General features: G+C 38.8%; 1 long non-coding RNA gene across 3 annotated transcripts in view; it reads right to left on the reverse strand.

Annotated features, from left to right (window-relative positions):
* Positions 1-24,744, reverse strand: part of LOC140249087 (uncharacterized) — a 35,836-nt gene extending 11,092 nt beyond the window's left edge. For 2 of the 3 annotated variants that reach the window (XR_011902942.1, XR_011902944.1), the window contains exons 1-3: positions 24,624-24,744; positions 4,138-4,230; positions 1,410-1,547 (exon numbers count right to left, since the gene is read on the reverse strand). This is a non-coding gene — a long non-coding RNA (uncharacterized lncRNA). Of the gene's footprint in view, positions 1-1,409; positions 1,548-4,112; positions 4,231-24,623 lie in introns of all 3 variants that reach the window. The other variant, XR_011902943.1, reaches the window with a different exon arrangement.
* Between the last annotated feature and the right edge of the window lie 892 nt (positions 24,745-25,636).

Genomic DNA, 25,636 nt, shown 5'->3' on the forward strand with positions numbered 1-25,636 from the left:
TGTCATTATCTCACTGTAGTGCTCTGGGATTCACCTTGAAGCATGTAGTAAAGTTGTTGTTACTCTCCATGCCAAGTCATGTCATTCCAGCTCTCCCTCCTTTCACCCATTCTGGTTCTTTCAGTTGCAGTCAGACCCACACACTTGAGCTGGTGGAAGCACAGGTTGGGTTTTAATAAACAAATCTTTCTGAACTTATCACTGCTCCCAGCACACTGATTATGAGTATAATATTCAGTGACTGCACATGAAGTGTAAAGCAGGACCATAGTGCCAGTCAGCAGCTGCTACCAAGCCAGATTCTAACCTCCATCTCTAGTTACACCAAGTGATGGGTTGTGTCAGAGCAACCCTTGTAAAGGACCAACAGAAAAGCACTTTTTTCATGTTCTGGGATGTGCTTGGTATGTCTCAAATACTTGCAGTGCAAGTCTGTCGCCATGACAACCAGTCAAAGAATGATATTAGTAAGCATGCTATTCTATCCCCTAACGGGTTAGTCCTGCTTCACTGACAATCTGGCCTACCTTCCCTGCAATAAAAGTTTGGCTGCAAACATATTTTTGACAAATTTGTTATTGCAAACTCACATGTTCATGACTTTGAGATGGTGCACCTGTAAACATATGAAGCGTAAAAGGGTGCTTGACAGGGATCCTGGGAAAGGTTGACTTCTTGGTGGTCATCATTGCTGTTTATCATTTCAGCATTATTATCTCTGGACAAGCATGCTCACCTCACTGACCCTTCTCCAGTGCTGTAAGCCAACACTGGAACTCCTTGAAACAGGCTTCTGATCAGTGATCATTTTTTCTCCTGCCTATTTCTTTGACTGTCATTCTCCATTTTCCTCAGTTTTCTCTTTTCTCTCTTCTTCTTTCATAAAACTGTTGAGTCATTTCAAGACCTATTTCAGCTTCTTAAAAGATGTATATCTCATATGCTTGTTAAGTCATTAAGTTGCTAAGTAGTTGTGGAGCTTATTTTGGTTCCATAAGGACATATAGTTTAGCTGCACAGTTTGAGATAGATTCGAAGTATTAGAGTGCCAATATTTGGGGGATAATTTTGTGCCAGTTTTTCTGGGATAAAAGCAGTGTACAGATTCTCATTAAAATTGGCAATTCTATGCAGATATCTGTGTATCATTTTATCTTAATTGGGGATATTTCTTATAACCCTCACTCACAAATTAGGATGTTTCTGATTTATCAGATGCTTAAACATTTGCCAGTCAGAAGGGCTGTATGAATGAGATGCACTTTGCCTTCAGCAAATCAGTGGATTCCAGTGAATCACACTTTTGACAGCTACAAAAGCTGGTTGGAAAAGTTCTAAAAAACACTTTGCAATTCTAGGTTTCCTATACAACAAGCTGGGAACAGGAAAACATGGACTTGAATACTTACCTGTAGGGAGCTTGCCTGTAGTGACTGAGCAGGTTGTCTGACTCATTCATCAGTCTCAGACTTTAAATGCAGTAGTAGGCTCCATCTATTATCCATTTTCAGTAAGTAATCTGAGTATGGTCTTCAGTACATCAAATCCTGGTGAGAAACATTTAAAGCACTTTGTGTGTTTAGAAGTAGATTTCACAGCATGGGCAGCCAAAGTCAGACCTATTCCAATTGGAATGCTTCAGCTCAATGTCCATTTCAGTTCAAACTCTGGACAATTATATAGTATTGCTCACCAAGGAGTAATTTATACACCTTTACAAATGATTGAGCCAAAACCTTTGGCAACAGACAAGAGCTGGAAATGACTCACAATGATAAGTGAAATGTCTGAAGTAATTTCATGCCTGGTTTGATGATGGGGCATCAGGTGCTCTATGATTATCACTTCATCGCAGTCCAATAGCCCAGATTTTAGTGAGCCCTGGTACCCAACTCTATATGAGCTATGAGTCAGACACAGGTAGGGAGTACAATATAATAGCTCAGGGTGTTAGAGTTGAATTAAACCATACATAATCACAGAACTGTAAGGGCTAGAAGGGACCTCTGGAGATCATCCAGTCCAACTCCCTGCTAAAGGAGGTTCCTTAGAGTAGGTTAATGCAGAAAAGCATCCAGGATGGTTTTGAATATCTCCAGAGAATGATATTTCACAACCTCTCTGAGCAGCCTGTTCCAGTGTTCTGCAACCCTCAAAGTAAAGAAGTTTCCTCATGTTCTTATGAAACCTCCCATGTTCCAGTTTGTGCCTGTTGCCCCTTGTTCTGTTGCCTGGAACTACTGAAAAGAGCCTGACCTCATCTACTTGACATCAGCTCATCAGATTTTTATGAGCTTTGAAATCCCCTTAGCTTTCTCTTCTCCAGGCAGAACAGCCACAAGCCTTTCCTCATAAGGGAGATGCTCCAGGACCCCTCATAATCTTTGCAGCCATCCACTGGACTCTGTCCAGTAGTTTCCTGTCTTTTCTGACTAGAAGAGACCAGAACTGAACACAGTTCTCCAGATATGGCCTCAGCAGGGCAGAGTAGAGGGGGAAGATCACCTCCCTCGACCTACTGGCCACACTACTATTAATGCACCCCATGATATCATTGGCATTCTTGGCCACCAGGGCACATTGCCGGCTCATGGTCAACCTGTTGTCCACCAGGACATGCAGGTCCTTCTCTGCAGAGCTCCTTTTGAGCATGTCAGCCCCCAAACTGTACTGATGCACATAGTTATTCCTCCCACAGGTATACAACACTATATTTGCTCTTCTTTAAACTCTTAAGGCTCCTCTCTGCCCAACTCTCATCCTGTCCAGGTATCACTGAATAGCAACACAGCCTTCTGGTGTATCAGTCACACCTCCGGTGATGTACTCTATCCCTTCATCCAGGGTGCTGATGAAGATGTTGAACAAGATTGAAGTTGAGACATGCTTACTCAGCTGATGGATGGTTACTCAGTAATTCCTTGGATGATATGCCTCTACTATTATACCAAGAGATAAAGGATGCTATGCATTATTCCAGAGCACTTCCCTTGTTGTCATATTTTTTTTCACTGATCCTTTTTCACTGAAAAGATACATTTCTGACATTGTTCTGTCAGTTTTGTAGAGAACTCTTTAATTTTGCATTGCCAGTAAACCAGCAGAGACAGTATTTTCAGACAGTGTTTTCTGCCATCATTTCAGTATTTTAGAACCACCCTTGATCTCCTTGTCTTTTACTCCTAAATACCTGAACTATATTTCATTTAATATTTAACAAAGATTCGCCCATCTTTATACTTCCCAGATGAAAGCCTACTTGAACCCACAAATCACTACAGCCTCACCTCACATTGCTTTGCTATTTCAGCTCTTCCTGCCTGCTCTAACAGCTTTCTTTATGGCCAGTGCTACAGTGGCACATCTGAGCTCAGTGAATATTTCTTCATCATCTTCACCTTTGAGCATGTGTGGTTGGTCCACTGTCCTTTTCAGTATTCCAGAGATTTCATGTGGTGCTCAGGGATATGATTTAGCAGAGGGTTTTTAGAGTACTATGGTTAGGTCGTGGTTGGACTTGATGATCTTGAAGGTCTTTTCCAACCTGGGTAATTCTATGATTCTATGATTCATGATGCTGACTGTTCATTGTATATATCTTGCTTGTGGGCAGCTGAGTATCGAGAGTCAGATCTCCATTTAGTTTCTGGTCAAGTGTACTGCTACTCTGTGCACAGTGATATTTTACTTTGTGGGTGGGAGTAGAGGGTGTAAGGGAATTGGAACTAATTTCACTTTGTCTATTGTTAGAAGAAGGCTAGAAATCAATATACAAAGCAGCCACATTTCAGTGTTCTACATGGCACTGATGTAAAAGCCATTGAAGTCCATAACTGCCTGAATCTGAGCAGTGAAAACCACTTCAGTGCTAAAATCCTATGTTTATGTTTCTAGACTGAACTACAAAAATCTATTACCTTTGACTCTTTGGAGACTACTGCCTTCAGGTAAGAGTTGTAACTGTCATGGCTGGGCTGCAAAGAGAGTTTACATACACACTGTGTAAGGGTCTGTCTCTCAGTATCTGAAGAGTCCTCAGAGAGCAAATCTTTGCTAAACTGCTAATCTTTTCTTTGTGATTCATCACAGTGAGTTTTGACATCATGTCTTACCACCTCCACCAGCTGCTTGGGGTACCTGATGTGACTGCATAGAGATGTGAACCTCTGTTTCTGAAGAACGTCTTTGTCAGAACAAGTCGGAAAGGGCAGAGTGGACAATCCAGCTTCCCTGAAATGAGATTTAGGCCATGATTAAAATATTTACACAGTACTCAGAAATATAAAAGAACTGAAAAACTTCACCCTCTCTTCTTTGCCCCAGGCTCCACTTGTGGTTCATTTACAACTACAGTCTTAATCTGCCTTCTTGGGGGATTACTTGGTGCAACCATTCACATGACCAAGTTTATTTGACTCCTCCCAGATTGCATCTTCAAAAATGAAGAGAGAGGAAGGAAAAAAAGAAATCAATTTGGGATTGTTTACTTTCTGAATGGAGAACTGTTGCTTCAAACATACATTATTAGATAACTGACTAATGAGAACCTAATGAAGAGTAGTTTCATTTTTAACGTTTTGAGCCTCTCAAGTGTAGACTACACAATTATGGAAGTCCTAACCATGGCCATTCATTAAACTCAAAAGCAGAACACACCATTGATATTCCAGTTGGTGACAGTGCATTTATAAACAGACAATACTGTCATACAAAGAAAGCCCACTTCTTTGATTTGCATATCCCAAAGAAATACGTAGCACCTAAGAAAACTTTTCCCAGCATAGTGTTATCCATGATGACTCTGTATAACATTTCACCTTCCATAATATCTCTTGCCACCTCTAAAGAAGGCAGATGACAGCTCCAGTAAGACACAGCAGATCTTTCAGCCCTATATTTTTCACTTACCCAGGAGCAATAGCAGGAATCCTTGGCTATGTCCCGTATGCTGCCATGAAATCTGAGGATGTGTGCTGTCTCACGAAGGACATGGTTAGAAGCTCTTCTTGCCTGCAGCTTATTTAAATGTTTTCCCCCCTCCTCCTGCTGTCCCAGCAGAGAACATAGTGTGAAACACCTCCCTGAACTGGTTTGTGTTCTCTAGTATCTACAGTCCCTTAGAGTCTTTCAAGTATAACTCCAAGCACATTTCTTATGAAATAGGTGCTATTGACACATTCCACCTCAATCAATTCAACCCTCAGTCTTTCCACAAAAGAACACAGAACTAATGAGTTTAAGCTCAGTGTTGACATACAGACTTTCCTTTCTCTCCTTATTCATGCCTACATCTTCACACTAATTGCTCTAAGTACCAAATCTCCTGGCTGTCCTCATCAGCAGGTGGTTCATTCTCAGTGGTTGAAGAGTTACATAAAACAAAGACCTGAGCTTTGGACAAGCTTTCTAGACCACAAAAACTCTTGGAAAATGGGTTAAATGATCATTTTTGTTTCTGTGGATCTCTGGGCAACTTATGAATATGAAAATATCCCTTCCCCTTCCTATTTCCTCTGAACTTATTTATCCTTATTTTACTTAGAAAGTAAGGCATTGATTGGTTAAATGATGAGATTGAAAATGACAGATAGCAGTCTAAGGGGTGAAGAAAGTAGAATTTAGACATCTTAATTCAATAAAATTTAATTTGCAAATTATTCATTCACTTGCCTAGGAGGCTGAAATGTTTTGGCACTTAGGTTTTGATGTCTGTAGTTTATTATTCACTTAATACTCAGCTAATGAGAACTAGAAGCACCAGCCATATTAGATGGGATCCGTAAGAAGTGGTCTTGTGGTACCAATATGTTGCATCTACAAGAGATTTTACAGCCTTCATAGAAATGGCACTAGGGAACGCCAGTGACTGGATTGTGATATCTCATGTGACCAGTGGGCAAAAGATAACAGATTTAATGATAACAAATTAAATTCTTTTTTTTTCCCCTTCTCCTAAGACTTCTGTTTTCAAGGAAACTGAATGGTTTAGTGGAAACAATTCTCTTCCAGGATCATTTCTGGAGTAAGGAAGTTCAAAACAAACTTTACTCTCAATTGCAATGTTTGTTTTATTTATCTCGGTTGCAAAAGGCAAAAAGAAAATGTCACTCCTGGATAAAAAGATTCTTTTCCCCCTTGAGGCATTAAAAAATCACAACTTGACTTAGCCTTTTTACACAGAGCAACTGAAAGTGCTCTGTAAAAAATTTGCCTAATTAAAATGGGAGGTTTCAAATAAGATAATGTTATGGGTTCATCCGTATGGGGACTGTGAGCCCCAATGCCCAAGCTGCTACTTGTTTTGGGTAAAGATCTCCTCCACCTCATTGCATAGGGATCCTCTGGGGCATCTGACACACACCAGGTTGTTGACAATGTTTCCTTTTTTCCTATTATCTCCTTATTCCACATATTTTCAGTGTCCATCACAATGTGACCTTCATGCTAGAGAGGTCAGCATATACGTGACTATTAACTGCAAAAACTAGTTTTTATTATGCTGAAAACAAGGAGCCAGGAGAACTTGAGTCTTGGCTTATATACCTAGCGTAGGTGGCTAACGTGGGACCTTCATCCTCGGGTAAGATAATTATGTGAGTCCATGGTCTGAGATCTCATTGAAATAGTGCAGGCTAGCTAGCTGCAAATGATTGGATATGAGGAAAAATTCCTTCTCAGAAAAAGTGATGAAGTATTGAAACTGTCTATGGAAGTGGTGAAGTCACTGTCCCTGGAGGTTGTCAAGAAAAAGGCAGATGTGGCATTTAGGGACATTGTTTAGTGGGAATAGGGAGGATGGGTTGACAGTTGGACTGGATAGACCACTAGACTAAGTGGCCTTTTCTATCATTAATGATTCTATGATTCTAGAAATGGATTAAAGGAGAAAGGTGAAGTCAGTAATGGATGACAAATGAGTTGCATTGACAAAAACAAACCTGAAAATGTCCTGCAGCTCCCACCAGTGTTTCTTAATCTTTCTGCAAGTATAAGTTTAAAAAAGGTTAGAATTTATTAAGGAAAAGCATAAAGAAGTATTAAAAAGTCAAATATATATAAATACATACACATAAACACGGGAAGTTAAGAGTTAGGGACTAAAATCTTGGGTTAGAAGCTGCCAAAGTGGAATGGAAAGAGATGATGCCTCAAAGTTTGGGTTAGTTTTAAGACCTAAGACAAACTATATAATGAAATCAGAAGTCAGCCTGCAAGGCATCCCCTTTTTTTTACCATAGGGTAAATTAAACTTAACTACAGTGCTCATTTGTTTCTTGTATTTCCACCACATTTTGTTTATCTGAATGCAGTGTGCTTTTGTGTATATATGAATGAATGTGATAGGATGAGTGGAATAAATGAGAGATTTTCCCTCCTGCTGCATTTTTTCAGTTGCCCTTCTGAACTTTTTGAAACTGTTCAAGAAACAGCAGGTTGAACAACTCCTATTGATCCTTTTTTGTCTTTTTTTTTTTCCTCTTCTGTGACTCTCTAGTTGAAAAGGAGAAAAATAACCTGGATTTACAAATCGATCATGGGGCAATAATGAACTGTAAACCTGCTGAAGATGTGGAAAAGGTAAAGATGGAATCAGAATACAACAAGCTGGAAGCCAGATCATGCTCAGGAAAAATCATGGTTCTCTTTGCTCAGATTTGATAAGCATGTTAATCAACATTGCCAGGAGCATTAATGGAATAAATATAATTAAAATTGGACCAAACTCTAGAAAAATAACTTTCCTTTTTCACATTACTTATTAGGAGGGATCCTGCCTTAGCTAAGACCCTGTAATAGTAAACACTGAGGGATGGAAAACACTTATTCTGTCAAAAGATTTAATTGAAACTTTGTCAAAACTCTTTAATTTTTAAATGGATGTAAGAGACTTTGAAAAGAGAGTTTACTGCTTTAAAAATTCGTATTTGATTTTTTTTCATCTATGTCCTGAAAAATAACTTTTTTTTATACAAAGCTTAAAGAAATTCCAGATGAAGAATGCAAGAAAATACATAAGCAGTTGGTTTTTAAAGCAATGAAGTGTAATTGTGAAGTGTAATTGAGTTCATTCCACATACGATTAATACCATAGGATGCTGTTTTCTTTAATTCTGAATCCTTTTGCTACGGGGAAACCTCCAGAAATGTAAGCTGGATTTGCATATTTCTTCTTTTGTGTGTTTGCAAAAATGAATTCTAGTTGACAAGCATTAAAAGTAAGAAATTAGTAGAGAAAATGAACCAGTGTGCTTCCCGGTCTTTTCCACTCTACATAAATAAATAAATCCCTAGGATATGAAATGGAAATCTGTGATATCATTCACTGTAAATTTAAGTACAGGACAGAGAGTATAAAGGAAGATTTAAATGTAATCCTCCATACGCATGACAGCTGTCCCTGGTAAGCTATCCCTGCTCAGCAAAACTAGCCTTAAGCGTAACCCATCATAAATGTAATGACATCCAAACATATGTTAAGATGCTCTATAATACAATGCAGCATAAATACAGAGACATACTTTATTGCCATGACACCAGATTTGTGCAAAATCCTCTTCTCTTTGCAGACTGATTTATTAATTCTTTAATGAGAAGTGCAGCAGCAATGAATAATGCTTCTGTAATGATGCAGGCACTTCTGTGCCATGCCAGATCACTATCTATCTGCTCAGTCTTTCTCTATTGAGAAACCAATATAATTTATGATGTTACCAAAATGATTCACCAAGAAAACTCTCCAAATGAAAGAATAGTTTAGAAATCCAGCACTGGTCTATTACAGCTTTGGAAATGGGGATCTTTCCACAAAGCACGCAACACAGTGCATGAAATCTGGCTCTTCTCTCAGTGGTATAAGTAAGGATGGATGCTGGAGAATCCATGCTTCTACATGGAGGGGTTTTTAAGCACAATCTGATTTTTGGGTAGTCTTGTGTGGAGCCAGGAGTAGGACTAGATAATACTTACGATTCCCTTCCAAACCAGGATATTCTATGGTCCTAAAAGAGAGTGGATAACTGGGGTTCTCAGAGACTTATCAGTACAGTTCCCTCAAAACAGAAGCAACAGAAATTCATGTCATTTCCTGTAACAGAGCCCTGAGGAAAAGGCAGTGCTGAGTTTAAGATGGTCCCAATATTTGTTAAAACACTTCATGCTTCTCTCAAAATTGACACTTTTTTCTTGCTGAAATATGAAAACTTTGTGTGTTTGGCTGAAGACTGAGAAATGTAAAGCAATGGTTTGGAACTGAGGTGAAAGAGAAGGAGGGCTGTTTGTTTTGTTTATTAACAAAGATCTCACCTTAAACAAAAGGTAAATGTGGCACCGAGGGCCGTGATTTGTGGGCATGGAGTTGAGTGGGCTGATGGTGGGATGTGATGATCTTAGTTGTCTTTTCCAACCTTAATGATTCTGTGATTTAAAATCAGAAGGAATGGCCAATTTCTAGATATGCCAGCTGTGCTCCTGCCATATTATGCCAATGTGATGCACAGCTTCTCCTGCCTATGACAACTGCTCTTACTGTCTTAAAAACAGACATTATGATTCTGTACATGAGCCCCATCCTGCTTCTGGAAACAGGAAAAAGATTTCTCTCTCCTGGGGTGTTTTTTTCCTTTTCTCCCTCATCCTTAGCACTATGATGACTGTGCCGAATGTGTTTTATTTACTTCCTTGTAGAAGATGGGAGGGCAAAGGTACATGCTTAACACTGACCTGATAACATTTGTTTTCCACTTCCAGTTACTGAATGTTGCAGAGTCTTTGTTATTAGAGAGCTACTTGCTATTCAAAATCTCTCCAGAGAGCATGCACTGATCAAGTCTGCTCACAATTTCCTCAGTGCAAAAGGCAGCCAGAACTGCCTTGAGATATTTATTTGTAACGCGTGAATCTATGGTTAAAAAGAGATGCAATTTCCCTGTTTCTAAATTTGACCAACATGGAGGTGTTTTGGGGGTTTTTGGTGTTTTGCTTTGTTTTGGGCTTTTCTTTTTTGGGGGTTTTCTTATTTATTTTATTCATTTATTTATTTATTTATTTAGGGGGGTGGGAGAGGGGAGTAGAGTGGACATTTTTCTTTGCTGGCCAGGAAGAACAGCAAAGACTCATTTTCCAGATAGCTACAATATCATTGCAGATCTTATCTGAAAACCTTAAATGCTGCAAGAAGTCATCACTGATACTGAGGCTGTGATCCCATCCGAAGCACAGAGAGGTCTGAGCATCAAGTTTGTCTTCTCACCTTTCTTAGAACCCAGCAGTGACACAAGCCAGTCCACACTGTGTTCATTAATGAATAACACTTTCTAGCATGGGGTTATCAGGGATATCCCGTATGTTCAGCCAGGTACATGTAGTCTAGTATGTAGGAAATCACTGTATAAAATATTGTTATATGATAAGCTACATTCCAGTACATTCCAACAGTTCAATATAGTACACTGCAAGACAGCTGGATGCAATATTACCTTTTACAATGTGATATGGCATGCCATATTAAACTAAAATGCAGTACAAAATACAATATACATTTCTGCTTAAGCTGGAGGAAAATGACAGGCTTTTCAATTCCAGCTTCAAACTCAAACTCCTGTGTGAATGAAATTTCTCTTTCCTGTATTGGGAGAAAAAGTCAAGATGAAAAATAGTTCGAGATTATGGAAAATATCTCATGGGGACTCTAGAATGTCTCCAGGGCATCGAATCATACAATCATTTGAGTTGTTGTAAGAAACCTTTAAAGGCCGTCTAGTGCAACTGCTCTGCAATGAGCAGGGACATCTACAGCTCGATCAGGTTGCTCAGAGCCTGATCCTGTGATTATATGTCATAAAATGAGGTTTAATGTGCAGCTCCAGACATCAGAAATAAATCCCTAGGCCTGCTGTCAACACCTTTCAATTCCTGATCATCTGGAAGATGATTTAAGCTTCCTCCTTTCTCCATAAGCTTTGAAAATGCCAAGGCTATCCAGAGAAGTTGACATGGTGCACTCATGCAGGACAAAACGGCAGAGAAAAACATACTTTAGAATTATAGCAGAAGTTGAGGGGGAAGGGAGGTCTTGCAAAGGCTGGAACAAATTCCTCTTCTGGCTCCTAATTAGGATTTGAAAAATCTCAGTGTTTTAATGAAGAACAGTCATGTTGAAATGTCACTTATGCACACTGCCATTTAAAAGACTATCGCTCTGGCAAGAGTTATCATGGGATATTAATGTGAGGTGCCTGAAAATCACAGCGGAAGATAAATCCCCTCATTGGAACTAGAGAGTGAGATGGTGTTATCTGGATATGATTTTAAAACTGCACTGAACACCTAAACAGGCGACAAAAAGAAAAAGTAAAGAGAAACTGACTGGAAGTGAGTATAAGATAAACAGCTATTTCTGCAACAAAATCTGTCCATTTTGCTTTTAAGGGGAAAAAAAAGCATCCGGTTGAACTTAGACCGTAGTGAGGTTGGCTCTGACACTCTAATTACTGTCTTGTGTCCTGAAAGTACAGCCTTGCATTCCCTGGTTTGTAACAGGGATGTGCCATTCTGAAATACTTTCAGCTAATCAGAATTAGTGCACTGGGCTGTGTTCTGAGTTTGTCCAGATTACTTTGTTTTGTTTTGTTTTGTTTTTCCTGTTGCAGAGATATGTATCAAGAGTTTACAAGAAACTTGAGTATTGATGGCCCATATTTTTACTTCATGTCAACAAAGAGGATGTGGAGTCTACCAAAAGATTTGAGCTCCTAGCTCACCTTAACAGCTGCACCACTGTGATAAATTCCAGCTTCAAATTTACTGTGGCTTTGATCACAACTCCAAAACACTTACCCACATTATACCCCTATGGAGGAGCTGTGAGCTTGTTTTCTCCCTGACCGGTGTGGAACAGCATATTGACACATTCAGCAAGGCCCATTTTCTTACTCCAAGACAGTGATGTTGCTTTAATATTTTCATTAGGTTGAGGTTTATGGACTGTTGAATATTTTTAGATCTCCCAGCCTAAGAAAACGATTATCTATGTCTGGAAAAGACTAAAATGGTTTTCTTCTCTGTGGTACTTACTTCAGATATTAGGTTAGCTTGTCTTGCTATCAGCAACATTATTATCGCCTGCTCTCTCACGTTCAAAGATGTTAGAATTTCCTTCCATACATGAATAAATTATTTTGTAGTTGGGTTTAGATGGCCTCAGATCACCCTGGAATTCTCTCTTGCTGTTACCCAGAAAAACTGTGATGTTGCCAAACAACAATTATTTTGCATTTCTCATTTCTGCCTGAAATCTGGCAGAGGATTGCCAATGTTCCCTCCATATCTCTCTCAAAGAATTCAAGAATGAAATTTTTCATTATAATTTTTGTAACAGTAGAAAGATCTATCATAGTTCAAGTAAAGTCATTTCTTGGATGCGGAGTTTGTTCCAAAGAGCAATTTAACCTGAGTTTCTTGGCTTGTATGTGCATCTATTCATATCCTTCTGTTCCATTTTGAATTCTGCTGGGAGAAATCTGCGCCAATGTCGATTGCATCATGGCAATTTTCAACTTTGGAAATTTGTTGAAATGACTTTTATAACAGTACTAAACACATTGCTCTTGTCCTGTAAAACACAAGAGACTCCTACAAGCAGGTGGGATTCCCTGTTTACTGTAGCATTTATTAGCTGGCATGTTTCCTAGACTGTCTGTTTAATTCAAGCTGTTCTGCTTCAATTCACTGGCAGCATTTAGCCTACGTAAAACAATGAAGACCATAAAACATCAGGCCACTAAGAGGAACACAGAAGTTCGTTTTCTGCAGTCAGTCACTCTTGTACGTGCATCTTTTAGAGCACATAATAAGTGAAAAGCAGTTGCTGTGAAAGCAACAAATCAAGTGGAGTCAGTAAATCAAGGCATATCAAGGTACAACAGTCACCACGGTCACACACTGGAGTTCAGGTGGAGTTAAAATCATCACGAAGTCACAAGAACCCCAGCAGCGTCAATGATGTACAAAGGATAGAATCATAATCATAGAATCATAGAACGGCTTGGGTTGGAAGAGACCTCAAGAATCATCAATTTCCAACCCCCCCACTGCAGGCAGGGACACCAACCTCCACATTTAATACTAGACCAGGCTATCCAGGGCCCCATTCAACCTGGCCTTGAACACCTCCAGGGATGAGGCACTAACAGTCTCTCTGGGCAGCCTGTTCCAGCACCTCACCTCTCTCATAGTAAAGAACTTCCCATTGACATCCAACCTAAATCTTCCCTCCTTCAACTTAAAACCATTTCCCCTTGTTCTGCTATAATGTACCCTTTCAAAGAGTTGACTCTTGGAAGGTCTATAAATACATCATTCTTTTCAGTCTGCTGTATAAAACAATCACTTGGATATTTTTGTGTTATGGTAGACCAATAGAATACCAAGAAACTGAAGTAGAATCCCTTCTGTTTGTTTTGACAGAAATTGTGTCTGGAGGGATGTAGCAGAATGAGAACCTAATAAGCATATGCTTCTTTGGCCATGTTGTGTCCTGTTACCTATTGTGTGAATTAGTCATGGACATGGTCTTTACTTGTCAGAATGAAGTACCGTTAGCCTTCAAAAAGCATGGTCTTTCTTTCTTGCATTACAGGATGCTACAATATGACCTCAGAGAAGGTAGATCTTTAAATTTTGTTTGTACTGAGTGAGATAGATCTATCCTATGAACATCTTTATGGGATTGTGTGAATTTGGTGCACAGAAGCTGAGGTTCTGGACTGCAATGGTCTATCCAGACTCATTGCTTGGACACTTTTCTTTTGCCAAGGAGTATTCCCATAAGAGAACAAAGCACAAAGAAACAAAGCACAACAAAGCACAGACTGAACAAATAAGGTTCCATCTGAACATCAAGAAGCACCTTTTCACTCAGAAGGTGATAAAGCAATGGCACAGGCTGCCCAGAGAGTTTGTAGAGTCTCCTACTTTGAGAGCTTCAAAAACCACCTGGATGTGGTCTTGGACAACCTGCTGTGGGTGCTCCTGCTTGGGTAGGTTTGATTAATGGCTTCCAGAGAAGTCCATTCCAACCTTAACCATTCTGTGAGTTCTTCCAGAAAATAAAGAACAAAAACAAACAAACAAAAAAACCCCAACAAATTGTGTTTGTGGAATAGCAAATGATAAGGGCTACGTCACTTATATGTTTTGGATATTGTTATCTTCTTTACGAGGAACAACATTTGGGACTATATAAATGAGGTGTGCTGTGCAAACTATCTTTAGATAAAGAATCCTGGCTCCTTTTAGAAGATGGCAGGTACAGTCCTGCACTTAGTATTATGGATAGTCTGACTCTTTCCACATGTTTTGTCCCTTCTGTGTACAATTCTTCAGCAGGTAATTTGGTTATTTAATATCATGTAAACATGGCCTGTACTCTGCCTTGGTCTTCAGTTATTCTCACTTGTCTGTTCCAGGGCTGGCATCATCATCAAAGAATAATACACTGTTTTTCAGAGAGAAGTCACCTGTAAAGGTATACAGCAAATTATACATTATCTGACTGTTATTAGTGATTGCTAATATTATATATTCTTTTTCAGCTTACACATCCCTGACACTATGATTTTTGTTTTCTTGCTTGGATTTTCTGAAGAGGATTTATTGGAGGCTTCCCCAAGAAAGCAAACAAGAGGATATTTCTCAGAGTGAAGAAATACTGAGCATTAACCTCCAAGCTGTTGTGTTCAACTAAACTTGTGTATTATTTGTTTTTGAAGCCTCATTTTCTGCCAGGTGTTGCTTTTCCAATATTTCCACATGACGATTAAAAATGTATGAAAGCTGAATTGAGAGCTGAGAAGTGAAGTCAATCCCCAGAATTCAATCAGAAAAGACAAGGTTAATATAAACTTTTCTAAGATGCCAAAGAGAAAGACAGAGAAGAGGGAGGGAGGAACCAAGGAAGGAATGAGGGAGAGGGAGAGGGAGAGGGAGAAGGAGAGGGAGAGGGAGAAGGAAGGAGGGAAGGAGAGAAGGAAGGAAGGAAGGAGGGAAGGAGAGAAGGAAGGAAGGAAGGAAGGAAGGAAGGAAGGAAGGAAGGAAGGAAGGAAGGAAGGAAGGAAGGAAGGAAGGAAGGAAGGAAGGAAGGAAGGAAGGAAGGAAGGAAGGAAGGAAGGAAGGAAGGAAGGAAGGAAGGAAGGAAGGAAGGAAGGAAGGAAGGAAGGAAGGAAGGAAGGAAGGAAGGAAGGAAGGAAGGAAGGAAGGAAGGAAGGAAGGAAGGAAGGAGGGAAGGAGGGAAGGAGGGAAGGAGGGAAGGAGGGAAGGAGGGAAGGAAGGAAGGAAGGAAGGAAGGAAGGAAGGAAGGAAGGAAGGAAGGAAGGAAGGAAGGAAGGAAGGAAGGAAGGAAGGAAGGAAGGAAGGAAGGAAGGAAGGAAGGAAGGAAGGAAGGAAGGAAGGAAGGAAGGAAGGAAGGAAGGAAGGAAGGAAGGAAGGAAGGAAGGAAGGAAGGAAGGAAGGAAGGAAGGAAGGAAGGAAGGAAGGAAGGAAGGAAGGAAGGAAGGAAGGAAGGAAGGAAGGAAGGAGGGGAGGGAGAGAGAAAAGGGAAGAATAGTGACAACTGAAAGAGAGAGGAAGGCTGTCTCCACAGTGTTGCAGGAATGAAAGCAATTATTTGGGTGAATAATTATTTTTTTCATTAGATCAAAGGGCAAATTTCCCCTGCTGTTGACTCACAGCAGCTCGAGCATGTAAACAGATGAGTCTCAACCAGAACACAAACGGAAATTAAGAAAAGAAAAAAACAGAGCTCACAAAAACTCCCAACTAAGAGTCAACAAAATGTAGCAAGCTGTTCAAATGACTGGAGATCCATGGAGATATTTATATAATTACACACAGTGACGCTCACCTTTTTTTTTTTCTACAAACTTTTATGCACAGTCTAGTACATAGATCGACACTATCCCTGCAGGTTCTTGAAGTTAGTTTTGTCCAAAAGGCACATTTATTAACCGGTGTGCTGTAAGCCAGTTTCACACACAGACAAGATATTTATTTATTTCAAACTTGATCAGGTTTGAATGATAGGTGGTCTTCCACAAAGCTATCACGCTCCAGAATTTTTGCTATCTGTTTTACACATATTTTTATCACTTCATTACTCTGATGCAGCCTCCAGCCTACAACTGGTCAATTAAAGACAGGACAAATCTTCCTACCTGCAGGCTATGGTAGTCATACAGATTAACTACACATTTGTTCAAGATGCTCCTATCTTCAAAGACAAGCTTAGTTGCTGCAGTGTGATTAAGAGTTCCTTTACTTAATCACCTTAGCAGTTTCAAGGATGGTCAGCTTGACCTCGATAAAAGTACATATTTGCTGTATCTAAGAATACACATAAAAGGACTTGTACAAAGATTAGTTCTTACTTGATTGACAACACTAGTGGTGGTTTTCCTACTCCATTATCCTTGAAACACTAAAATTGGACTCCTCTCCTACCACTTACTAAGATATCCTGTACACCCCTTGTGTGTTTCATTCCTGCCTCATAGACATAAAGAACAACCTTGAGACTTGAATGGTAATAGCTGGATGCTACTTATTGTGATAACATCTCAAAGCATTGGATATCTCTGATATATTGAGCAAGGAAGATCACCTGGCTGACCATCTCCAGAACATGGTAGAATTGATTATAATATGGCTGGAAGGGCTTGGAGAGGCCTGTCAGTGTCAGTGTGATGAGACCTAAAGTCAGGTAGTTTTAAAATGGGTATGTCTGGAACTTGAATTAAAGTAAGCAAAATTGTTCAGGTGTTTTTGCTCCTCTGAAAGTGTGTTTTGCTGAACTCAGAATAGAGAAATGTGTTGTTCAAAGAAAGAACAAAATTGAATAAAATGCAGGTTTGGAAACATAAATATCCTTTGACCATTGACATAGGAAACAGATCTTTTTCTCCTACTATTGGTCCAACAGTTTCCAGTATCTTTTGAAACCTCTAACCCTAATGATGTGATGTGACTCTTGTTGATTTTAAGCATGCAGGAATGCACTCTTGATAGCCTTTGAGATTTCTTCTCAGAAATGAGTTTGAAAGTTATGAGGAGGGGACACAGAAAAAGCAATAAACATGCAGACACCAGGTGACCAGGTCAACCCTTAGGAAATCCTGCTCAAAATCTACTCAGGATCGCTCAGATTCTCAGCAATAGGCCTAGATAACATCTTTAGAGCAGGTCATGAGCATATGAGACCTCCTGCTCTGCCTACCTGTCTTTTATTCAAATACCTGAGCTGCAATTTGCAGTCCTTGATGAAGTATCAAACTGCGGTAATACAAGACTGGAAGGATTTGAATTCATATAGTAACACAGTCTGATAGAGACAGGACAAGGGGATAATGGCTTTAAACTTTAAGCCATGTTGTATGTGGCTCTGGGCAGCCTGATCTGGTGTTTGATGACCCTGCACATATCAGGGGGGCTGAAACCAGATGATCTTTAAGGTCCTTTCGAACCCATTCTATGATACAGTTCTTATAATTTCCTCATGCACTCACCAGTAACAGTAACCAGTAATCTTATCATTACAAACAATACACTGAGCTTCAGATAGGGCTGCCTGAGATCCCTCCACATTCAGTAAAAAAGAGGGCAATCCAGCAGGTCATTCAGAGCTTCTTAAATCGATGCCTTAAAGCCCTTAAATTCCTCAATCTGTCCAAATTCTTCTATTTTTGAATGTGTATCACTTTAATTACAAAGAGCATCCAGACTTGAAGCAAAATTCCATTACGGTAAGTACTGGATGAACAGATTGTTCCTGCAAGAGGCAGTTTGCAAACAATTTTAAGAGGCACAGACAAGCAGACAGCCGTGTTAGCCCAAAAACAATGACTGCAGCATGCCATTGATTTCCCCTCTGCTATGGTTTTCTACAGTCACGGGCTGTAATGATCATTCAAACAATCACAGAATCACAGCATTGCAAGGATTGGAAAGAACCTTGAGATCATCAAGTCCAACAACCCTGTCAAGGCAGGTACCCTGCAATAGGATGTTATGCCTTTAGCAAGAAGATGCAAGCATTCGTGTGAATGGTAGATCTTGGACATTGCTTCAGTTATAAAATTCTGTTAGGAGTCTGAGACAGAAAAAGATTTTATCATTTCTTAAATCCACATTGAACTTTTTAATTTTAGCTTTAGAAACTCTGGTTGCTGGTGTCAGCATCCAGTGGGTCAAAGCTGTACCAAGATCTTGTCCATGAATATCCCGAAGCTGTCAAGTTTAACAGATCAAAGTCTGAAAACTCTAGTTGTTTTTATTTTATTTTATTTTATTTTATTTTATTTTATTTTATTTTATTTTATTTTATTTTATTTTATTTTATTTTATTTTATTTTATTTTATTTTATTTTATTTCCATATTCTAAAATATATGTAATCTCCAAGATACGGGGTCTCATCAAGAGATGTGGTTTAGTTAGTGAACAATGTGGAAGTCTCCATGCTTCTTAAACCCATTTACTGGTCCAAACTGCAACAGGAAGACTCCTTTCTCATAGCCTATTGTGCCCTTCTAAAGAGTAAACTAGGGCTCAGAAGCCAATGAGATGATTTTATTTTGGTGGTGACACTCTGGAATAGGTTGCCCAGTGAGGTTGTGAATGCCCTCTCCCTGAAAGCTTTAAAAGCCACGTGGGATGGGGCATTGATAAATATGGTCAAGTGGGAGGTCTCCCTGCCTATAGCAGGGGGGGTTGGAACTAGATGATCTTGAGGTCCCTTCCAACCCATATGATTCTATGATTTTATGATCTCTTTATGCATATACTCTTCCCTTTCTCTAAGCTTTCATTTTGACTGATTAAATAAATAAATAAATAAATAAGAGCATTATTCACACAGGTAAAGTAACATAATTATTAAATAATAATAAATAATTATTTATTTATTTTCCCCCCCAATAAATACATTTTCTTAGTCCTGAAAAATTCACATTGCCTGGATATTCCGAGAATATAACCCAGTCAGAGTGGAAAACATAATTCAGTGCAAAAAGATTTGGAGGCATGCCCTGTTTGAGATTCAGTTTCCACCTTACATACAGACTTTCAATTTAAATTTAGTGTGTCTCTTATAGTCTACTGCTCAAAGCCATTAATGTACCTTTCTGTCAAGAACTGAAGGAATTCTCAGAACTACAGTTTATTCCTTACCACTCACTGAAGATATTTGATGTCTGCAGGCATTATGAGTTGTGGACTTGCAAGCCCCTAGAATCCTGCCAGTATGAAATCTGCAATTGCTCACTGTCAGATACAGAACACAGTTCCCAGATGTTTCATGTTCTGTAATTTCCAGACCTCGGATGACATATTTAAAAGATATATTAACATAGTAACAGTGATAATAAGTGCATGTGTAATACACACATGCACTCATATATACATGTTGAAGTTCAACTCTGAGATGTTTCCCAGTGGCAGTGAAAGGGAACTCAGTGTCCCGTGTTCTGATGCCTTATTCTATTACATCTCCATTCACAGAGCCTTGAATGAGACATCAACTTTAATAGATGCTAATTAGCTATATAAACCATCCACCATGCAAATCAGCAGTAGAATAATACTGAAAAAGCCCAGTCATAGTAACAGTTGGGTCCAAAGATTGGGGAAAATACAGTTGAATTTGTAATATTTTAGTGTAATTAAAAAAGAAAGGAGAAATTATTATTTTCCACTTGGGAATTATAAGCAATTAAGCAGGGTATATAAACCTTGGGTCTGAAGTCACTTTGGCTTTTGTATGTCAACTTCTGTACTCCATTCTGTGTTTCATGGGGCTTCATTAGCTGAAACACAGTTTGTTGTCAGCTCTCATTTGATTCCGTGCTTGAATACGAAAGCACAGCTCTGACTAGCAGAGTCTTACTACAAGGGGAACAGGAAATAGGAATCACATTCCATATTCAGCTCGTGGCTAATATTTCAGTGGGTGCAGATGTTTTGCTTTTTCTTGGCAACTGGGCAAAGGATGGTAATTAGTTCGTATGTGGGGGAGGTGGTTTGTCTGGATGCCACCACCAAGGGCTGAGGAAAAAAGTTTCATCAGAGAGTATGAACACATCTTAACCGACTGAGCAACCTGTATTGTAAACTCCTGAAGACTGAGGTATCTTTCCTATATCAAATCTTTCCTGCTCTCATAAGATGGTGTAGTGTCATATAATAGCTAAATGGGCATTTTTCATAGCAAAATGTATGCATCTGGGCATATTATGAGATTGCTTATGTGGATTAAACCATATGATGGGATTGCACTTGTATACCCTGTCTCATGGTGGGTTATACACACACAACATAAGAAAAACAGCTGCCTTTAGTTGTGATGTGACATACATTGATTTGGGTAGAAGTGGGACGATGGCATAGTTTGGGTTGCCCCTACCACAGACCAATGCAAAGTCTGATATAAACCAACTCTAGCTTAAATCTCCATTCCAACATATGAGTGAAAGGAAGCTTTGGGAAAATGCCAGGTAGAACACTATGGCAGAGATGGTTTTTTTTTCCCCAAAATTTGGACCGGTCTTCCAAAGAACAGATAAATAAACTCCATCTCAAAGCAGAGGAGAGAAAACAGAATCTACTCTCCTGAGATTTACTGTAGGGTAATTGAAAAGACGGAGACAGGCAGGTTCTCCTTGTAATGTTTTCAAGAGAGCTGCATTTTTGGACAGGAATTACTACCTCCCTTCACTATTACTTGTGGTTACATCCTGGATTATTGTTACTCTGTAGGAGGGAGTCCTGTGAATTTATTTGTGTTTTAAAGAGGTTTTTACCATCTTCAGGAAAGAAGAAACCAGACTGTTGGCCACTACAAATATCTGGCTGTCTTGACAATATATTACTGAGTATTATTTCAGTGTTTTGAATTTTGAGATGAACATGTTCATGTCATATGTTAGCCACATCTCTTTAAGGAAGAAATACTATTAATTGAAATTCCCCTGGAAACAATGGTCTCCTGAAGTCTTTTGGCATCTAAAGGGGTTGGTCCTATAAGAAAGGACAGATTTTTAAGTAGGGTGTGCTGAGGTAGAACAAGTGGAAATGGTTTCAAACTAAAAGGAGAGATTTAGAAGGGTATATAAGAAAAAGGTTTGGTACAATAAGGGTAGTAAGGCACTGGAATAAGTTACCCAGAGAGGTGGTGGATGTTCCTTAGCTGGAGACATTCAGGATCTGGCTGGATGGGGCTCTGCATACCCTGATTTTTCTGCAGGTGGCCCTTTTCATTACAGAGGAATTGGACTAGATGACCTTTAAGGGTCCCTTCCAACTCAAACGATTCAATGATTCCATGAATATCCCTTTCAGTGTATTTTATCTCACATAAAAGCGATGATCCTCTTGTAGGAGTCAGCAGCAGAGATTATTCTGACTTCAAGAAAAATAATAATCCCAGTGAATTTGAATCTTACAGCTATTCAGAATAGAAACCTTTTTTGTTTTTAATGTGGAGGCTCTTAATAAGTTGTGCATACAAAAGATTTTGAACAGATATATATTATCTGTCTGTCTTTAAGTATATCTGTTTATTTATCTCTTGGAGACCTATTGCCTTTCAAGGAACTCAAATATGAGCCACTATTCTTTTTCCATATTACCTTGTTCATTAAGAAAATACAGACACTGAAAGTCAGAACTATTTTTTTTATTCATTTATACTTAAAAAAAAAAAAATAAAAAAAATATATATATATATATACACACACACACATATATATATATATATATTTCTGGAAAAGGCCAGACTTCTCCACAAAAAGATTAAGTATTTTAAAAGACTATTATACAATATAATTGACTACGGCAGAATACATTAAAGTCTTAAGCAATTCATGCTATGCTTTCTTTCACTTCCCACTGCTCCTAATAGCACTCTTTGTTCCATTCTAAACAAGTCTTTCCCATTCTTTGTTGTTTTTACATTTTGCAAATGCTCATAGACAGTTCTGGTCCCTTTAGTCATTGATTAGACAAAATGTGCATATTGTTTCCTTTTAATCTCATCTCTCTACTGACTTTTAAAATACTTCTAGTTATTCTGCACCATCCTCTGCAGTTTACCAATACTTGCCTGATATTTTGAAGTGCAGAATTAGCACGATTCCACAGTGGGAGTCAGATGGCACCGGCACACACAGTCCTTTCTGTTCAGTAGCAGTTTTTAGATAAGCATCTTTTTGCTAGTTGCATCAGAGCATAAGACTTCAAGAGGGTTGTTGTAACAAATAAGAGACAAGAATTTGGGTGTGGTTGGTAAAAAGATGATATTTGGGTGCATATATCTACAAAAGAACAAAAAGCAATTGCTCTGGTCTCTCTTTAAAACTAGATGGGTGAAATGTGTCTTGATGATCACCAAGTAACAAAGAAGAAACAACCGTATTACTTGACATAGCCTGATCATGACATAAAGATAGCTCTGTATTAGCAGTTGTCCTGAGTCAGCAATCTCATTTGACAACTTAATGTCTTTGGCTCAAATGAAGACTTATATTTACATGTAGTCCTCAGTACATGAAAGACATGGACCTGTTGAAGCACATCCACAGGATACAGAAGCTTAAAAATCAAATGAGTTATGATATCATCTCCGGATTATTTTCTCCTTCTCAACAGAAGGTCCTTCGGCAATGCAAGAGAAGCACATCTGAGACTGCACCAAGTGCTGCCTTATGGAATTTCTTGAGAAAGTAATGATAGTGAGTAGTGTAACAGAAGATTCATCTGGTCCAATTTTCCCACTTTTAAAGACAAACTGTTTTTTTCTGCTCCCTTTATGTAGCAGTGAGCACCTTTTTGTGCTGAATTCCCTTCCAGTCTGAGGAGGACTTGAGGGTCTTCTCAAATCCGAATAACTTGCTACTTGTTGTTAAAATGGATGGTGAAAGAAATTCTGGATTTGGGATTTGACTGAAATGGTGATGATCAAAATGATATTGTAATTCTGGGAAATAAATAGAAGTGACTAATTCCCAGCTAGTTTGTAGAATCATAGAAATATTAAGGTTGAAAAAGGCCTCTAAGATCAATTCCAGTGACCAACCCATTACTGCCATGCCCACTCACAGAAGCATAGAATCATTAAGGTTAGAAATGAAGCATAGAATCATTAAGGTTGTAAATGATCATCAAGATCATCATGTCTGACCACCAACCAATTCCCACCATAGTGTCTAGATTATTTCCCTAAGTGCCACATTTCTTGAACACCTAGGGACGATGACTCCATCACTTGCCTGGACAGCCTGTTTCAGTGCATTACCACTCCCTCTGAGAATGACTTTTTCCTAATACCTGACCTTTAATCTGAGATGTGAATACCTTTAATACCTTTAATCTGAGATGTGAAAGGCTGTCAGGTGAATCAAATAGCCATACGATGTCTTGAGTTGGAAGGGACCTTAAAGATCACCTAGTTCTAACCACCTTGAGCATTGCTTTTTGTTTATATCAGAAAGCAAACCTTCAGTATGGTTTGCTATCTATGTAACTGACATAAAAACATTTGGCTGTTCTGACAAGCCAGTTTTTGTGGCAATTGAGAGAGATCAGGGTGATCACAGAGGGATTTGGAGAGCGTCTTTGTCCATTCAAAAGCTGCTATAGTGTAAGAGAAATAGGAGAAATCAGGAGGATGCTGGAAGGGTTGAAATGGGGGTGCAAAAATGCTGGATGTTTTTTTTTGATAGGCCCTATTTTGAGACAGAGAGATGACAAATTGTCTCGGATCATTACATACAACTGAAACAGGGAAATGGAAGAGAGTTACTGCTGATAGTTACTACTCTGGGTTATGACAATAGCATTTCCACTACCAGCAGTTACTGTACTTCTGTATAAAAGGCTAACAATAAAAGAACTCATCTCATGAATTTCAAGTATAAAAGGCAAGAAGTCACAGATGCGTGAGGAAAATAAGAGAAAAATAAAAACAAAAAGGATTGTTCTGAGTTTAATTGCTGCAGATGCTGCATTTTTGCCTAGTTGCCTTGTTTAGATTTTATTAGGACTTCTCCCTGACTAATCCATTTCCACATGTGTTGCTGGGACCAATATGTAGCCATCAAGTTTCTTGTAATTGAGTGTCTTACAGGTTGGCAGAGCATTTCTTGGGGTGAGCAGTCTCTCCTCCACTGTCTATTTGGTCAACAAGGAACAGCTTTAACATTGAAATAGATTTTACATGGAGCTGATGCTGAGAGTTTTGCAAGGCAGATGTAAGGATTACAGTACCAGCATTTGGATTATCACAATATTGCCACTGAGATGATCCAAAACATCCCCAACAATATGATAAAGTTGGGATGGGAGGGGATAAAAAAAAGGAAAGGGGAAAGGAGAAGAAGGGGAAAGGAAAAGGAAGGAGAGGAGAGGAGAGGAGAGGAGAGGAGAGGAGAGGAGAGGAGAGGAGAGGAGAGGAGAGGAGAGGAGAGGAGAGGAGAGGAGAGGAGAGGAGAGGAGAGGAGAGGAGAGGAGAGGAGAGGAGAGGAGAGGAGAGGAGAGGAGAGGAGAGGAGAGGAGAGAATAATATCTGGCACTTCCTCCTACCTCTGCCTCTTCTTTTTTTCTTTTTCTTTTTCTTTTTCTTTTTCTTTTTCTTTTTCTTTTTCTTTTTCTTTTTCTTTTTCTTTTTCTTTTTCTTTTTCTTTTTCTTTTTCTTTTTCTTTTTCTTTTTCTTTTTCTTTTTCTTTTTCTTTTTTTTTTCTTTTTCTTTTTCTTTTTCTTTTTCTTTTTCTTTTTCTTTTTCTTTTTCTTTTTCTTTTTCTTTTTCTTTTTCTTTTTCTTCTTCTTTTTCTTCTTCTTTTTCTTTTTCTTTTTCTTTTTCTTCTTCTTTTTCTTTTTCTTCTTCTTTTTCTTCTTCTTTTTCTTTTTCTTTTTCTTTTTCTTTTTCTTTTTCTTTTTCTTTTTCTTTTTCTTTTTCTTTTTCTTTTTCTTTTTCTTTTTCTTTTTCTTTTTCTTTTTCTTTTTCTTTTTCTTTTTCTTCTTCTTTTTCTTTTTCTTTTTCTTTTTCTTTTTCTTTTTCTTTTTCTTTTTCTTCTTCTTTTTCTTTTTCTTCTTCTTTTTCTTTTTCTTTTTCTTTTTCTTTTTCTTTTTCTTTTTCTTTTTCTTTTTCTTTTTCTTTTTCTTTTTCTTTTTCTTTTTCTTTTTCTTTTTCTTTTTCTTTTTCTTCTTCTTTTTCTTTTTCTTCTTCTTTTTCTTTTTCTTCTTCTCCTTCTCCTTCTCCTTCTTTTTTTCCTGCATAAAGTGTTGGAATTTGTCCAACAGCAACTGAATAAATTGACACACTGAGATATGCAGGAGCTGATGCCTACGCGAGGAGACACAGTTTTGCTCTCATCTAAAGCACAGTGCGGGAGTAAGCAGCTCTTGAGTGTTGCTCTGAAGAAGGTCAGCTGTTGGCATCAGGAGAAGCAATGGGGGAGCAGAAGGCTTAGCTGGGACCAGAAAGGGGCTGAGGAAATTCATGTGCACACGAGGTGAGAGGAAGTTTTATTTCCAGAGACCCGAGTAAGTGATAAATCTGTGAGTAACAAGGCTGTCCTGCCTAGCTGGCTAACAAA

This window comes from Excalfactoria chinensis, chromosome 2 (genome assembly GCF_039878825.1).
Source record: "Excalfactoria chinensis isolate bCotChi1 chromosome 2, bCotChi1.hap2, whole genome shotgun sequence".
In the NCBI taxonomy this organism is placed as follows: domain Eukaryota; kingdom Metazoa; phylum Chordata; class Aves; order Galliformes; family Phasianidae; genus Excalfactoria; species Excalfactoria chinensis.